The following is a 17,547-nucleotide window of genomic DNA, read 5'->3' on the forward strand; positions in this document are numbered from 1 at the left end:
CTCATAGGGGTTTTTGTGACCTTGGGGTCCACCTATGCATTCTGCAGCCAGGATCATGCAGACTCCATAGCAGGAGCACATGGCCTGCAGGGTCCCACCCCGAGCACGGCTGTTTCCCTGGCAACACACTATAGAAGGGATGGGGCAGAGAGGGAGCCGAGGACGTGAGGCACTTACCATGCTCATGGTTGCCCCCCTTCAGTCTTGACTCCTGTGTGGTCCCCTGAGCGCAGAATCAGGAGGACTTCCTCAGTCCTACCAGGATGGGCCTCCAAATCCAAGAATTAAATTTCTTGATCCAATTTTTTAAAAGTGGGGGAGAGGAAGGGAAGTCTGACAAGTTTTTAACCCAGCAGCATTGATCTGCCCACAATCTTAGGGAGCACTCACTCTCTTCTAGGGAAGAGGACAAAGCCAGCGTGAGGCCCATGGCTATGCTCCCTTCCAGAGTCCCACTACCTGCGTGGACAGTCACACAGATGGGTCCCTAGGACTTGCTTTCTTCCTGGGTCATACTATCAGGCACAGAGGCACCCTGAGCCACTTCAGTCCAAAGGTCAATTGTATTGAAGGGGGGAAAAAAATCCTAAAATGCTACCGTATTTCCTACACTAAATCCTTCCATGAGCACATGGTTTTTGCACTTAGAGAAGGACACAACCTACTCTAGTTCAAACAAGGAAATGCTAGCCTAATAATCTTTATTTTACGTGATAAGGAAACTGAGGCTCAGCGATGCAATAAACAGGATGAAAATACATATTCCTCAGTCACCAGACCATCAGGTTTATAGCAGTCATGAGCCTGCCTTGGAATTAAGGGCCCTTCTGTGCAGAGAAGGGCAGAGAATGGTGAGTCTGCAAATGGCAAAGGGAGTGGCCTGGGGCTGCAGTCAGGAGGATCACCTCCAAAAGCTCCATCTCCCAGTGGGGGAAGTGGAATGAACAATACCCTTCTCAGAGGGTTGCTGATGGGAGAGACAGTGCCCCAAATCACAACTCGCAATGAATATTCATTTCCTTCCTTCACCAGGGAGCAGCTTAGTTCCAGTGGTAAGAGAGGGCCCGCCCCTGAAGGGCAGTGATGGTCTCGGCTGATTGCTGGCTCAGGCCCCATCAGACTGCGTGCTGTGTGGGGGTGCTCAGCATTTCCTGTAACTCTGCACTTCTAATGTCAGGAGCAGTGACCCTCCTCTTCAGACTGACAAGCAAAAAAATATGCCGGAGGGATGAGTATAACGGTTCTTGGTTTACCCGGCCACAGGGTCATCTAAACAGCCTTGGGTGAAGATGCAAAAGAACCAAACTCAAAGGCACTGGGTTGAAAAGCATCTATTTAAAGAGAAATAAATGGAACTATGCGCCTTTAGCTAAGCGGGGATGCTTAACTGATGGATCAAATAGTTGGCTTCAGTTTATAAAGATCTGCATATTCTTTATACATGCATTCAAGTTTCACAACACTTGTTTTTCTGTTTATTCTTCAGTTAACTAGCTGGGGACCTTCTGGAATGGAGACACCCTTGCCGGTTTCCGCAGCTTGTAGCCCCTGTCCTCCACAATGAAGCTCATAGCCCAGAGCATCACTCCTGCAATGACAAATGCTTCTTCACCCTGTCCTCTTTATATAATTGAAGCTTTATATAATTGAAGCTCTAAGCACATTCTTTTTTGAGAAAAACAAATAGAGCAGGATTACACTCCCACCAGATTTCCTTCCATCCAGTTCCTGTGTCAAACTCACCCTCTCCTCTTTTCATTCATCCCCATTGTTTATTGTTGTGTTTGTTTGTTTGTTTCTGTTTTTTTCCTTGTTGGCCTCCCCAGACTTCCGCAGGGTTGCACAAGAGTCACTTTTTTTTGGGGGGGTCACACCCAGCGATACTCAGGGGTTACTCCTGGCTCTGCACTCAGGAATTATTCATGGCAGTGCTTGGGGGACCATATGGGATGTCGAGGATGGAACCCAGGTTGGCCATGTGCAAGGCAAATGCCCTATTCACCTCACTGTAGCCTCAGGAGTCACTTCTAAGGGTGCTCAGTCAACTGCACCAGGTGGTTCAACATGAGAGTCCAACAATATGGTGGAGCTCAGGTCCTGCAGTCAAGCACACCAACAAGGTAACTTCAAGGTCCTCAGGTGTCTCCAGGAGGATAGAAGTGTGAAGAATCAAACTAACCCAGGGCCCTGCACATGCAAAGCATGTGCATTGGACCCCCAAGCTAGCTCTCCCGTCCCACATGCTCTGTGTATGACCAGCTCCTTATCCCGACTTCTTGCCTCTTCCTCCATGAGTTGAGGGGATGCAGGCACACTGGAGTGTAACATCAGTCTTCTTCAGTGTCTCCTTAGCACCCATAAACTCTGTTCACTCCCTTCTGTTACTCTGTATTGAAGTCATGGTTGTTTCCTGTTGTCCCATTATTCATTGATTTGAATAAGCGGGCACCAGTAACGTCTCCATTGTAAGACTTATTGTTACTATTTTTGGCATATCGAATATGCCACAGGTAGCTTGCCAGGCTCTGCTGTGTGGGCAGGATACTCTCGGTAGCTTGCCAGGCTCTCCAAGAGGGACAGAGGAATCGAACCTGGGTGAGCCACGTGCAAGGCAAACACCCTACCCACTGTACTATCACTCCAGCCTATGGTTGTTTCCTAACAGTTAAAACGTTTTTTTAGTTTTGTTTTTTTTTTTTTTTTTGGCCACACTTGTGGTGCCTGGGTACCACTTCCAGCCTCTTGAGGAATAGTCTCTCTGGGCAGAGTGGGGGAGGGGAGGGGAGGGAAGGGACCAAGTCCCAATTCCCATGTGCAAAGCATATTATCCAGCCCTTCCTCCTATCTTCTTGCATCCTCTTCCTCTTCTTTGTAGTATCAGGGATTGAAGCCTGGGATTCATACACACAAGGTATGAACTGGCCCCTTTGCTACATTTTCAACCTAACATTTTAAATATTTTCTTTCTCCAGATAGATTGAAAAGGGAAAAATACCCGTTTATCTTTTGACATTTGTCACAACCCTCTGCACCCAAGAGAAGTCAGGAGACTGACAATACATCCCTGTTTCTGATCTATTTCTCTAGCTTTAATTTGTATGTAAGTTGTTTTATTGTTTTAGATCTGTTATTATAAACAGCTACCAATCCTACATGAAGATAGTATACATTTTTAAGGTAAATATGATTGAACAACTCCCACCTTACAAAATAAATATGCTTCTCTTCTAAAAACAGAACTACTATAATCTCTGTCACAGCTCACTGACTTCCTCAAACACTACTTTCTTTTATTTTCTGATAGTTACTGAGACATCTAAGAGGAAGAATATGAGGCCTTTGAATCTGAACAGAAAAATAATTCTTAAGGAGCCTTTTAGTTCTTGAAGTTCTCTCTCCACAGAAAAGTTAGTCAGAAGTGCACATACATTTGAGAACTGGGATTCTGAAAAGTCCATTACTGATTATAGTAATTTCCCTTACAATAGTGAAACTCAATGTAACATTAAGCCCCGTGATAAAGTAGTCTTCATAATAACTATGTATAAAATTTCATCATCATTACCATTTGTTAATACCAAAATTTTCTGTCTGGTTAGAACAGTAAATAGTTAAATTGAAAGCCCCAAAATACTTAGTGTTCAGCACTATAAGGTTTACCAAAGTGCAGTCAGCAATTCTAATGGGGTGGGGTTGGTATATATTGACTTTGGGAGAGATAACCTGTGAAGCCAAAAGTTATTTGACCTTTTCCTAGATACTGAAAGCAACACACACACACACACACACACACACACACACACGCTCATACACACACACACTCATACACACACACACACACTCATACACATACACACTCATACACACACACACACACACACACACTGAAAAGAAAGTAGCAGAAGAGAAATCATAGTATGAGACATTAAAGAATTCAACCATCATTGCTGGCTTTACAGATAGAGGACAGGGACAATCATCAAAGGAATGTGAGTAAATCTAGAAACTAAGAAAGGCAAGGAAACATTTTTCCATAGAACTAGCAAAAGGAAAACATCCTAAATGTATCTTTATTTTATCCTGTGTCTTAGACTTCTGGCCTAAAAACTGTAATATTTGTGTTCCAAGGCAAGAAATTTGTGATATGTTATTATAGCAGCAGTAGCAAACTAATACAGAGCACATGAGTAAGACCAGAGGGAACTTACAAGTAAATTTACTTCATAATTCAAGTCAAAGAAAGTAGTCTAAATGTCTCATAATAACCCATCCAAGGGATTCAAGATATGCTTAAAAAAAAAAATACCTGCTTCTGATATTTTACCCTGTTCCACATATGCCAGATTTCTGACTCAGATCTTTTACCCTGAAGTTCATAGGAAACAGGCAATTTTGAATTTTCCAATACTATTTCTAAGAACTGTATTTACCTAGTTGCAGTGTATTTTTTATTAGGATAAAATAAAAAATTTATTCATTGTTATAAAATAAAAATATTACCGAGGTATAATTTTGAAAGTACACCAACTCATTTCTTCCCCTACTAGGGAACCATTTAAAACATCTGTTCATTATTATGTATCAATGATTTCACATATATTTCTACATATATATGTATATGTATTATTTTATTTTGTTTTGGCTTGGTGGCCATCATACCTAGCAGTGCGCCAAGTTTACTTCTGGCTTCGTGATTAGTGCACTGAGCACTGCTGGTGGTGCTCATCAGACCATATCCAGTGCCAGGAATTGAACTGGGCTCCTGGAGCCTCATACACTGTACTATCTTTCACCCTAATGAGCAATGTATATTTTTAGACAATTTTGTTTGTTTGATAAGGAAACAATGTTTACTTCCTTCTGGAATAGGGTAAATACAGGCAGATAGAATCTCATCCTATAGCAATGTTTCTCAGATGAGGCACATTTGCTCTCTCGAAGACATTTGGTAATATCTGGAGGCATTCTGATCATTACAACTGGTGGATAGTGGTCAGAGATGCTCCTAAATATCCTATTACACACAGGATGGACATCATCATGTAGATGGATATGATCTCCACATATTCGTGTCATGGGAATTCAAATGTTCCTAACCATCTTCTGCTAGCAATACTGAAAAGAGGGTAAGTTTATAGGTATGGTTGGATCCTGAGGTTTCCTCTTTATCTAACCAGTATTACCCCCTTTAAAAGCATAAGAAAACTTCCCACTTTATACCTGTGAATAGTGAAACTAGGTAAGACTATAGCACTGTAGCACTGTCATCCCATTGTTCATCAATTTGCTTGAGCAGGCACCAGTAACATCTCCATTATGAGACTTGTTGTTACTGTTTTGGGCATATCCAATACACCACGGGTATGGGACTGCAGCGATAGCACAGCAGGTAGGGCATTTGCCTTACATGCGGCAGACCCAGGTTCGATTCCCAGCATCCCATATGGTCCCCCTGAGCATGCCAGGAGTAATTCCTGAGTGAAGACCAGGAGTAACCCCTGTGCATCTCGGGTGTGACTTTATAAAGCTTAAAAAAACAAACAAACAACACACTACAGGTAGCTTGCCAGGCTCTGCTGTGTGGGCGGGATACTCTCGGTAGCTTGCCAGGCTCTCTGAGAGGGACAGAGGAATCGAACCTGGGTCGGCAGTGTGCAAGGCAAATGCCCTACCCACTGTGTATATGATAATAAAGTAGTACTACTAATAATAATAGTATTATTTTCTTGTTACCATATCTAGCTAATGGAACCAAACCTTATCTTGACCATTACTAAGTCAAAGGTGTCTGAAGCTGCTTATCTTGGACACAAAAAGCAAGGCTTGTGTAATTGTTTCACCAACAGATAAGGATCCCCTTTGGTAAAAGCTATTAAATAAAAGAGCCATTTGTAACCACAAGTTCTTAACAGGCAGAAGTAAAAGCAATATATTTTACCCACACTTTGCAAAAGAAAACTTATCTATAGCTTTTTTTCAAATGTCCAGATGTTTGTGCCTTAGACAGCTTTAAGGTTGTAAATGTTCCACGTTATCTAAGGTCTCTGGGCGGTTTGCTATACCATACTGAAAACATCCCCTTACATTCTACACTAGTTAAACCACATCTTACTCAGCTGGGAGAGACTTTAAGGATTGTTTAAAAAAGAAAATTTATTCAAAGGAACAAATACCCAACCACCATCATATCAACAAGGAAACAAAACAATGAATGCCAGTCACAGAAAAAATTAGTAAAGGAACTGTGAGGGAAAACCAAAATGGCATCTACAGTAATACACAAAATGAGACATGTTTCATGTGAGATTAGACTGAAGAACTCCATCAGCAGGAATTTTTCAACCATTACTACAGCCTCTTTATCAGAAGGGCCATTTGAGCGCAGATCTGGTGACTCCCATAAGGGCTAGAGAAGAAGGGATAACTGCATCGGATAAGGAAAAAAAATGGCATGAATACTGCAGGCTAGTGAACCTTCAAATGACGTTAAAGATCAGAAGTATACAAGGGACAGGTAGGGAACTCAAATGAGTTCAACAGTACTTGTGTAATAAATGAAAAGCATGAGAAAAAAAGGTGGATGATAGGACCATCCATAAGGCGTGGTCTACTGCAGTGGTCTGCTGTTATATAGTTGTAAGTGCGCCTTGCTGCGAGGCCTTTTTCTTTTGTTTTCAAAGTAAGCTAGGGAACCACAGTTGTATGTAAAATCTATTGATTTTTAAAGACTGCTGTTAATGCAGCATTTCTAAGTATTGCATAAGTCAAAGAGTATAGATTAGTGACCTCGAGGACAAATTAACCTTTCTCTTAGAAGTTCCACACAACTATCCCCAACCTTGAAGGATTATGAATGGAGATATGGCAAATATTACAGAGTCCAGAGTTAGTCACATTTGTCTGCAATGTGAATCATCAGAATGCTTCTCTTCAAGGTATGGACTTTGACTTGAGAGATCTGGCAAGAGAAGGTCATTAAGTCACCAAAAAATTCTACATTTTTCCTCTGGACACAACACAGATCAGGAAGGACCTCTATTTTCTTCTAGAGAGTTGCCTCTCCTTCTCTTAAATTGCATGCAAAAATGAGGCGAGATGGAGAAACAGAGCAAGAGACAGACCAACAGACAGACCGACAGACAAAGACAGAGAGTGAAAGAGAGAGATGAGGTTACCTCAGTGTGGCAGTTAGCTCTTCCGATGCTGAGGTTATTCCTACCTTACTTGGTAAAATAAAGCTTCAAAACTCTTCCCCATCCTTTTGACATTAGTAAAATCAACCAGGGAAAACTCAAGTTTCCTCTAAGAGAGAATGCTTCACTGATGGAATCAATTCTAGTCCACTCAGCTTCTCAGTCCTCTCTACATCCTTCTGCTGCCATGCAAAGAGTTCTCTTGCTTGCTTGTTTTTTATTTTCTATTTTGCAATTCTTGGTGGTACTTCGAAGCCACTCCCCCAAATTGTCGGGTCAGGATCAAACCCAGTACTCCAACATAACAAAGCATGTGCTCCAGCCCTTTGAGCCCTCTCCCTGACCAATCTTTGATTACCAACTTTATCTTTGCAATCATGAATATTTGTGCATAGCCATATATAGGACAAAGGCTAAACAGCTAAGTTTGGGGTAAATTTTCCAAATCTTAGCTTCCCGTATTCTCTTTTGATTTTGTCTGATTCACATTGAGCTTTAAAATGTAGGTATTATTTTAGCATGAAACTAACTATACTGTATGTTGGTGTATCTTATAGCAATCCCATAGTTAAGATTTTTCGATGCGGTGGAAAATCCAATGCAGTTCAATGCATTGGACAGAGAAAATTATTTGTTATATTTAATTCAGTCATATTTATTAAAACAACAAGATTAAGAAAATAATACTTGGGGCTGGAGCAGTAGCACAGCGGGTAGGGCGCTTGCCTTGCACGCGGCCGACCCAGGCTGACCCAGGTTCGAATCCCAGCATCCCATATGGTCCCCTGAGCACCGCCAGGGGTAATTCCTGAGTGTAGAACCAGGAGTAACCCCTGTGCATTGCTGGGTGTGACCCAAAAAGCAAAAAAAAAAAAGAAAATAATACTTAAATTTAACATGAATTTTTTGAAATTGAAGCACAGGTAATTTAATGCAATGTGCAATTAATCGATAATTGTAGTAACGAGATCTTTTATTCCTCTTAAGAGCATATTGATTGCCTTATTTTTTTACAACGTAAGTCCATGAGTCAGAAGTGGCAATGTTAAGCAGCAGTGAAGATGTCTGAGGGAGAAAAACACCAAGTCTCTTGCCGCTCCATCTCCACAAATAGCTTTTATACATTATGTATACAGAACGTACCCTGTCCACCTCAATCCTTAATTATCCTCACCCTCACCTCACCTAAGTCACACTGCTCGCAACTCTGCCTGGAACACATGAAAGTCTTTCCCAGGACTGCATGCCTGTTGGTCTCTCTGCCAGAACTGTCTGCCCATCTTCTGGGGTTCATCCCGGTCACATCACTAAGACAATTTTCTCCTCAAAGTGTGGAGACTAGAAACTACTTTCATTCTAAGAAGCCAGGCCTCTCCTACCTTTCCCTGTCTCTACCTCTCCCTCTTTCTCTGCAGATAAGAAGCATAACTCTTTTTCGCTGTTCCATGCTCAGTGTCTGCCATAGAGTAGCCACTAGTAAATATTTTTTGTAATCAATAAAGGGGTGAACAAAACTTGCATTAGGAATTACCTAGCTTGGAATACCACACCTGTGGACCCCAGGTGATCCCAAGGCGGTCACGGGCGAAAATCTCAAAATGGGAGGAGGGCACGACACAAGATTAAGGGGCCAATCAGTAGAACAATGAGGTCACATAAAGGGGACAAGTTTAGAAGGGGCCCTGTTGGAAAAGGGCTGAGAAACACTGACCTTGCCCCTTCAATACAATGGGTGTCTAATTTTAAAGTAGACTTCGATTTCTCCTCAATGGCTAAGTTTTTTTTCTTTAGTTCTATATTTAGTATTCTGCTTCTATTAGTGTATTGTGAGTGGGACCTGTAAAAATGGAGCAAAGTGGCAGCGTGGACTCAGAACAAATGTCTGACTTCACAGAAAACAGCAGGAGGACCTGTGGCCGATCTTAAGATCATGTTTCTGCAGCAATCTGGAAGACTTCAGAGCAAACAGTTCCCTTTAATACCACCACCACCCCCATTTCTTTTGCATTTGATTCGAGTGAATATTTCTCAATTTGAGAGCTCTTGAGAGAAGGTTCTAGGTTAATTTCTATGGACCTTGGAAAATTTTTTTTTAAAAAAGCAGGGTCAAGATAAACCACAATATCAGTAACCTGAGGGTCACCTCCTTATGCAGAAAATATCCCTTTTCTGGAATGCAGGGAAAGGAATAGACTCTGAAATTCCTCCTGATCTCCCCAGACATTCTCCTCGAGTTGCTCTGAGACCATAATTGCACTTTTCTAACCATTCTATGTGCAGAAAGTCAGAAGTAACTGGGAACCTTTGAAAATACAAAGCCCTTACTCCCTAGCTGCAGAGTACAGAGACACAATGGAGGAGAGGAAATAAGGAAATGAGGAAAGAGCGTTGGGTTCTATTTACAGGAAATCCCTTTAGGTTTGGGGCAGGCCCTTTCATACCACAGAAAGGATTTCTCAAGTGTAACACATGTGACTGAACCAGATTACTATCCCTGCTCATTTTGCTGCTTCTTCATGCTGAGCATCTGTTCTGGCAGTAGTGACTCGAGTGACTGACTGGCAATAGATGGTGGGCTCAGTTTGGGGGAAGGGGGTGCAATTCAATGATAAGCATCACCATTTCATCCACACAACAACAATTCCTGCAATCAAGAACTACCCCTCCCCCACCATAGAGTGAGGGGAAGTGGGCATGCTGAAAAAATGCCCAGCGGGTGGACTCTCTCCCCAACTTCCTTGGGATCACCAGAATTCCCTCTGTGAGAACTATGGGGCTGGCGACTCCCCGTGCCTGGTGATCAGAAGGCCAACGCCTTATGGGACACCTTAGCTAATACCTAAGAAACTGATAGCTGATTGGAGTGTTACCCCAACATCTGGTCCTGACCATTTGGGGACTATCAACACTCTAAGGGGTGTGTTTTCCATCTTTCTTGTTTATTTTCCCCAGCTTGGCTCAGCTCTCATTTGAGAACTGGAGAGATGGGTCAGGAGGCCAAGCACACATGTTATATGTTAGAGGTTCAGGTTAGGTCCCCAAGTACTGCCAGAAGTAAGGGTCCATCAGAGCACCACCCGGCACAGCCCCCAACCCCTCCAAACTCCCCCCAGTCCCCCAAGACTCAACAATAGAAACTCATTTAGAAGTAGAACATAGTATAGTACTGGAAGACTGGAGCGATAGCGCAGAGGGTAAGGCATGTGCCTTGCATGCGGCTGACCCGGGTTCAATTCCTCCATCCCTCTCGGAGAGCCCAGCAAGCTACTGAGAGTATCTCGCTTGTATGGCAGAGTCTGGCAAGCTACCTGTGGCGTATTCGATATGCCAAAAACAGTAACAATAAGCCTCACAATGGAAACGTTACTGGTGCCTCCTTGAGCAAATCGATGAACAATGGGAATGACAGTGCTACAGTGCTATAGTAACTGGAATTTGAAGGGAGGGTCATCTGTCATCCCAAGCCTGAGATTCAATGCAGGGCCCTGCAAAATGGGAGGCCCTATACTAATTTTGCTGTGCTAGGGTGGGGATGGGGGACTCTAAAGCCACATTCAGTGATGTTCAGGCAAACCTTGTGGTGCCTGGAACGGAAGAGGGTCAGGCCATCCTAGGCATGCACTCCAAACATTTTGTTATCTCCCACCCAAGACTGGTTTGTTTGTTTTTTGTTTTTGCTTTTTTTAAAAGTACAAATCTTTCCCCAAATCCAACGCCTATCCCACAAAGGAGGCAAGTTCCAATTAGCCTCTGCTCCCTCATTCATCTGCATCATCTCTGCAGCAGCCACAAGATCACAGGCCTGAGTCAAATCCAGAACTTATTTCTTTTGGAGAGAGTAACTTTTTAGGGGAAGCTTCAGGGGTGAATGTTTTAGTTGATGAAAGAAAATCAAACAAGATTGTCCCCTCTCCACCCCCCACCCCACCTTTTTGACTCAGCCAGAGAAATCTTGATCTTATCGGGCCCCGTAAGGCAGGAAGCCTGGAGAGCAGGGAACGGATGGCCTCGTGCCCATCGTTCTGTTCCTTCTGCAGTTGCCCAGAACCCTGCAGGAGATGCCCTCTGCCCAGAAGGGAGGAGTCTGTTTTGTCCCAGCGGGAGATCGACAGCTAAGAAAGCTGGCTGCGTTCCCGGTTCGCCTGGCTGCGTTCTCCCTCCTAAAAGCACGGCATCTACAGAGCTGCTGCTTTGGGGAAAACGCTGGGAGCTGAGGGTTCCATCACCTCCTCCGCACAGAACCCCAGATCCGTACCGGGTGCTGGCAGTTCCCGAGAGGCCGCCCGCGCAGGCCGAAGCCCAGAACGGTTCCGTTCTCTCCCCCTACCCCCAAGCTCTGCGCGGGCACCGCCTCCAGCAACCCCCTCCTCACTCCCTCACCCCTGCTCGGGCTCCCCGCACCTCCCCGGGGCTCGTCCTCACCCGGGCGCGGCGGCGAGTGGGCACCGGGGGCCCCGGAGCGCGCGAGTCGGACCCTAGGGCGCCGGGCACCGACGCGGGCCGCTCCGACGATCCGCGGGGCCGGCAGGCAGCTGCGGGCTCGGCGCTCCGGGCGCCCGGCGCGGCTTTATCCCCGAGCGTCCCCGCGCTGGCCGTGCGGGAGGAGGGACGGGGAGGAGCGTGGGTCGCGCCGCCCAGCGGGCGACGGGGCGTGATGGGAGCACCGGTTCCCTCCATCCGGGCTAACTGGACCCTTACCGCTGGGAACCTCCACTCCCAACTTTTCTATTCAAAGGCCGGTCACGTCTGTCCTCTGCTGGATTCGCCCCATGACAAGCCAGGCTGTTTTCCTTCACTCCTTTGCAAGTGACTCTTGGCATCCCCTGGTGCCCGACTCATTCTGCCCTGCACTCTGGAAGTCCGTTCCCAAGCAATGAAACTGTGCGCGGGAGCAGAAAGGCAAGCAGGAAAAGGGTTTTTTGGTTTGGAGGCAAAGAAGATGACTGTTTTGCACTTTCGCCCAATAAAACTCAATTTTTATTCAGTTTAGTAAAAACCTCCTTTCTAAAGTCCAGAGCTTTCACCCTTTCTAGCGAGAACCTGTTCATTGAAACTTGAAAGTTTCTGCTAGAGATTCAGAGAGATCCTTTGAAATTCTTCTGTTGTATTAAATTTTTTAAACTTTATTTAAAATGTTTTAAATTGCCTTGAATTACAAAGTTATTAATGATTGAATTTAAAATGGGCAGTATTCCAACACGAATTCTTTTACAAGTGTCCACTTCTATCTACCAGTACCCCCAGTTCCCTTCTTCCCTCACACCCTGCCTCTGTCGTAGGCACTTTTCCCCCCTTATTTCTTTTGGTTTGGGGGCCTTACCGGATGATTCCAGGGATTACACTCTGGCAATCTCTGCACTCAGAGATTACTCCTGGTGCGCTGGGGATCCAACCAGGGTCCTCTCTGCATGGCAAATGCCCTACCCCCTGGACTATTACTTCTGCCCAGCAGACAATCTTTAAACTTTTAAAATGATGATTGTTGAGATAGCACAGCGGGTAGGGCGTTTGCTTTGCCCACGGCCGACCTGGGTTCTATTCCTCCGTTCTTCTCGGAGAGCCCAGCAGGCTACTGAGAGTATCCTGCCCGCTCGGCAGAGCCTGGCAAACTACCCATTGCGTATTTGATATGCCAAAAACAATAACAAGTCTCACAATGGAGACACTACTGGTGCCCGCTCTAGCAACTCAATGAACAATGGGATGACAGTGCTACAGTGCTACAGTGAGTCTTGCTGCAGGGAGAGAACCATAGACAGTACTTAATTTTTTTCCTGAGCATTCTAAGTAAGAAAGAATGGATTATAGCTTTTTTATTCCACATTTAATTGTATGATATTGGGCCATTTTTTCACCCTTTCTGCTCTGTTCTGTTTTGGTTTGGGGGCGGCAGCCAGCAGTGCTCAGGGCTTATTCCTGGATTTGTGCTCAGAGACGGATTGAGTGGGGTGGGGAATGTTGGGACTGGTGCTTAGGGGACCATTTGTGGTGTTGTGGAGTCCACCCAGGTTGACCAGGTGCAGGCACGCACCTTATCTGCAGTACTATCCCGCAACCTCAGCACTCTCTAGGTTTACATAGAGGTAAATCGCGGACATCAACAGAGGCACCTGATGGAAAGAAATGAAAATAGTGTGAAATGTTCAAGACTGAACCTGGCACAAGGGAGACATTCAGTTAATTGGTCCTCCAAGAAAAAGTGACTTATTTAATCTAACAATAGGTGAAACTTTAAATAAAACTGGATCAATCTAATGGCACTTTTTCTGTACTTCTTGTATAAACTCCGGTGCAATTACTTGTCCCAGGTAATTTTATTAATCAAAAATGGTATAAAGATTCTAATCAAGTGTCTGGATGAGATGAAGAAGCAGGAGGCACAGTTAGACTTCACTGTAGCACTGTTATCCTGTTGTTCATTAATTTGTTCGAGCAGGCACCAGCAACGTCTCCATTGTGAGACTTGTTACTGTTTTTGGCATATCGAATATGCCATGGGTAGCTTACCAGGCTCTGCCGTGTAGGTGGGATACTCTTGGTAGCTTGCCGGGCTCTCTGAGAGGGACAAAGGAATCGAACCCGGGTCAGCCACGTGCAAGGCAAAGGCCCTAACCACTGTGCTATGGCTCCAGTCCAGGAGGCACACACAGTATCATGTCTAAAGGTACGAAATCAGGTCTCGAAGGCTGTAGGAAATCCCGACTGTTCCGTGCTTTCTCCTGTCCTCATCAGATTGCCAAAGTTTCCTGCAATTTCCCTTCTCTTCTCCACACCCTCAACCCCCAAATTTAGTACTTTCAGGAGTTAGAAAAAAAAAAAAAACAGAAACAGACTAGCCTGTGGCTTATAGTTTGGAGGGCTTTAACAGGTTCTCTCTGGAAGAAGCTGCCCCTTGCCCCCCATATTCTTTCTCTTCTGACTGGGCCATGAGAACATTTTTGCCCTGCCCCCAGGCCTTTGTCTGGACATTGCTAGTCATTAGAGAGTTCAGTGGAGCCGTTCTGACCTCTAGTCTCCTGGCCTTTCACTACCATACTAAAAACAATACTTCTTTTTGTGCCATCTTCCTTCCATGCCATGTTCATTGTATGTTTCGCAGTTGTGCATACTCAATGTTCTCCCTCATGTATAAGTATTTGTTTTCTGAGAAAAATACTAGAATAGCATGAGCTGTTAGAGCATTCTCTTTCTCTGCCTCTCCCTCTCTCCCTCTATCCCTCCTTCCCTCCCTCCATCTCTCTCTCTCTCTCTCTCTCTCTCTCTCTCTGCTAGTCACAAAATCAGACCCCTGGGGCCAGAGAAAGAGTCTAGCCAGTAGGCCGCTTGCCTTACACCCTGCAGATTCATATTTGATCCTTCTCCCCCTATGTGGTAGATGACCACTGCCAGGAGAAATCCTGAATATAGATCCAGGAGTAAGCCTTGAGTACTACCAGGTGTAATCTCCCAACCAGACCTCTACTCCCACTCTTTAAAGTAATTCTCTAGCCTGTGCTTGTTGATGGACATTCTTCTCAATTTGAGTTGCTTTTGCACAAATAAAGCTCCACTTTCTTATCAGATGTTCCCCTGCTTTTTTGAGATTCCACATTCACTGAGGGTCTTAACAAAGCTGGCAATTAAGAACAGACCTATGCTCTGAGAAGAAACCCAGTAAAAGCTGCCCAACATAATGATGAAACTACATGACACCTAATTTTTTTTTTTTTTTTTTTTTTTTGCTTTTTGGGTCACACCCAGCGATGCTCAGGGGTTACTCCTGGCTTTGCACTCAGGAGTTACTCCTGGCGGTGCTTGGGGGACCATATGGGATGCCGGGGATCGAACCCGGGTCGGCCGAGTGCAAGGCAAACGCCCTACCCGCTGTGCTATCGCTCCGGCCCTACATGACACCTAATTGAATTTAAGTTTCAAGTGAACAGTAATCAACCTTTTAGCATATGTAGGTGTTTCATTCATTACTTGGGACAATCTTACATTTTAATGTTGTCTGTCATTTGTTAGAACTTTGGATTTATCCAAAAAGTTTATGTTTTATCTGGCAATCTCAGTGTAGTGGAATTAATAAAAAAGGGCCTTATGTTCCAAAGAAATGTTGACACAACCATACCAATTACAAAGTGAATTTTATGAATGTATAACTAAAACTTAAAATGCTTTTCTTTTCATTAATTATTTCTGTCTATAACATTTTTGTTAAATTAATTACTTCCTTTTGAGTAAAATAAAAGGAAAATAGTTTTAAAATTTGACATACTTGTAATTTAATAAAATTTGTATTTGATTATTAAAAATGAATCTGAAAAAGAAAATGAATTTGATATGGGTTTTGTTTTCATTTTATGTAATAAAAATGCATTTATGCATGGTTAGTTTCTTGAGCTATTTCTTTTCTCTCTCTCTTTCTTTCTTTCTTTCTTTCTTTCTTTCTTTCTTTCTTTCTTTCTTTCTTTCTTTCTTTCTTTCTTTCTTTCTTTCTTTCTTTCTTTCTGGGTCAGATCCAGCGATGCTGAGAGGTTACTGGCTCTGCACTCAGGAATTACTCCTGGCGGTGCATGGGTGGACCATGTGGGATGACAAAGATTGAACCCAGGACATGCAGGACAGATGCCCTACCCACTGGGCTATCACTCTGGCCCTAAGTTGAACTATTTCTTATCTCTGAACTTTTGCTCCCATTTTCCATCATTATAACAGAACTTATTTACTCTTCAATATGAAGAATTGGCTTATCTGCTCTCAAACAAGGTAATAGATTAAGTAATGATCAAGTGCTCTATTGTGTTTCATATAGTGTTTACTGGGGCCCAACCATTTCAAGGATGAGTAAGACATAGTATATTCCCCGGAGGACAAGACACGCGCACCACTATGCTACTTCCCCCATGTAGGTAAACCCAACTGTGGGAGTTCAGAGAGTTGAGGTATTAATCATTCTCAGGAGTGGGAGCTAAAGCCATCCTCACTACACAGGCTCCAAGGCAAAGCGACTCTAAACAAGATGAGGAGGGGGAAGTCCCAGGACAGCTGGAATCTAGGCTTCTTGACCTGGGCAATTAAACTGCAGGGGAAAATGTGACTTAATAAAGCTGAAAGTCTTATTGAGGACTTGGAAACTCTTGGGGCTGTTACAATGTGACATCCAGCAAGGGAAAATTGGAATAATTTATTTAAATTAAAAATAAATTAAAGGCAAGCTAGAACTGCAAGGGGCTACAGCCCGAGGAAAGAGTTATCCAGAGCAAGCTAATCCAAATGTGAAACAATGTGAAACAGGTTAATTTTTAGCTAGTGGTGATACCTAAGAAAGGAGGTTCTACTTAAACCTGAAAACCATGAACATACTTTCGCGAATGGAGAATGATCAGTGTTCCTGTATTTTATAGGAAACAATCACTGTACCACTGAATGACTGCCATCCTGTTGCTCATCAATTTGCTCGAGCGGGCACCAGTAACGTTTTGGGTTGGAGCGATAGCACAGCGGGTAGGGTGTTTGCCTTGCACTCAGCTGACCTGGGTTCGATTCCTCTGTCCCTCCCAGAGAGCCCAGCAAGCTACCAAGAGTATCTCGCCCGCATGGTAGGGCCTGGCAAGCTACCCGTGGCGTATTTAATATGCCAAAAACAGCAACAACAAGTCTCACATAGGAAACAATGGAGTCAAATAATGAAAACTTATTGTGTATAGGTTTTCAACTTTTAGAATCACCTTCTAAACAAGTCAAAGAAGGATTAGCAGCTAATAAATGATAATGTTAATTTTATTCATTTTCTAAATGCAGTAGTAAAGGTCTGTGGTAGGTAAAGTGGGAAGGAAAGATCTGTGTGCAGAGTAATTGTTTTGTTTTGTTTTGAGCCACACTGGGCTGTGCTCAGGGTTTACTCCTGGCTCTGGGTTTAGGGGACCATATGCAGTGCAAGGGATTCAACCAGAGCCTGCTGTGTGAAAGGAAAGTCCCTTACCTGCCATACTATTTCTCAGTCCTGTTCATAGTAATGTTGTAGATGAGAAAGCAGTGAAGGTTCTGAGTATAGGGATGTGACTTCTTATACCGCTCTCTCCCAAGGAGGATTGCAAAAAGATAGCGCCAGCGTGTCTGTGAGCTAATTGCTTATCTCCTAGCAAAAATGAGTTGGGTAGCACCTAAGATGACGCAAATATCTAGATAACCACCAGAAAAGAAGAGATCATTAAGAGTGATTATCTGTGGGGAACAGGAGTGGGGGTTGGGAGGACTAAGATAGAGACTCTCGCCTTTCATTTACAGTACTTCAGAACACTTAACTTTGAAGAATTAACTATTCAAGCCTTTGTAAGGTGGTCTAAGGAGCTAGCACAGAGATTGGGGACAC

At 43.9% G+C, this 17,547-nt stretch overlaps 1 protein-coding gene across 1 annotated transcript in view; it reads right to left on the reverse strand.

The window, feature by feature from the left end:
• Nucleotides 1–11,770, reverse strand: part of PLA2G7 (phospholipase A2 group VII) — a 39,794-nt gene extending 28,024 nt beyond the window's left edge. The window contains exon 1 of the mRNA XM_004605949.2: nucleotides 11,616–11,770. The gene's annotated coding sequence lies outside the window, so the exon portion shown is untranslated. The remainder of the gene's footprint in view (nucleotides 1–11,615) is intronic.
• Between the last annotated feature and the right edge of the window lie 5,777 nt (nucleotides 11,771–17,547).

Source organism: Sorex araneus, chromosome 4 (genome assembly GCF_027595985.1).
Source record: "Sorex araneus isolate mSorAra2 chromosome 4, mSorAra2.pri, whole genome shotgun sequence".
Classification (NCBI taxonomy): domain Eukaryota; kingdom Metazoa; phylum Chordata; class Mammalia; order Eulipotyphla; family Soricidae; genus Sorex; species Sorex araneus.